This window comes from Empidonax traillii, unplaced genomic scaffold (assembly GCF_003031625.1).
Source record: "Empidonax traillii isolate 1590-97213 ecotype Southwest subspecies unplaced genomic scaffold, ASM303162v1 scaffold2007:size93230, whole genome shotgun sequence".
In the NCBI taxonomy this organism is placed as follows: domain Eukaryota; kingdom Metazoa; phylum Chordata; class Aves; order Passeriformes; family Tyrannidae; genus Empidonax; species Empidonax traillii.
In genome coordinates, this window is record NW_020957200.1 from 3985 (window position 1) to 4711 (window position 727).

Below are 727 nucleotides of genomic sequence, written 5' to 3' on the forward strand. Positions count from 1 at the left end.
CCAGGCTGGTTGGGCACTGAACAGGCTCCCCAGGGCAGTGGGCACAGCCCCAAGGCTGCCAGAGCTGCAGGAGGCTTTGGCTGATCCTCTGGGGCACAGGGGGTGACTCTTGGGGCTGGGCCTGTGCAGGGCTGAGGGTTGGACTGGATGGTCCTTGGGGGTCCCTTCCAGCTCAGCACATTCTGGGATCCTGGGATCGTTGACCTTGTCCTACATCCAGACCCCCCTCCCTCGTGCCTGTGCTACCCCAGCCCTCCCAGAGCTCACACATCCCCTTCTGCTGCTCAGCCACGAAACATTCAGCATTATTAGTGCCAGAGATGCCCCAAAGCCCCCCGAGCCCACATGCCAATGAGCCCCAGCCTGGCCTGTCAGCATCCCTCGCTCCTCAGCACTCCCTGGCAGATGGTTCGGCCCCAGGGAGCTCATCAGCCCTTCCCTGTCCAACAGGAGCTGTCAGCAGGGACCCCCCCCAGCAAAGAGCAGCCCCTCTGCCCACTCAGCTGGGGGTGTCAGGGCTGTGACAGGGGAGGCAGGAGGGGTGTCTGCACGAGGGGGATGCAGGGGGAGCTCAGAGGGAGTTGTGCTGCACACACAACTGGGAGCAGAGCTCTGTGGTCTCCATGAAGCGCTCTGGGGCTCGTGGGGGTTGGCAGATTGTGAGTCCCTGTCGTGGGTGGGAGTGGGAGCTCCAGATAAAGTTATTAGAGAAGCTCCTGTAGAGTCA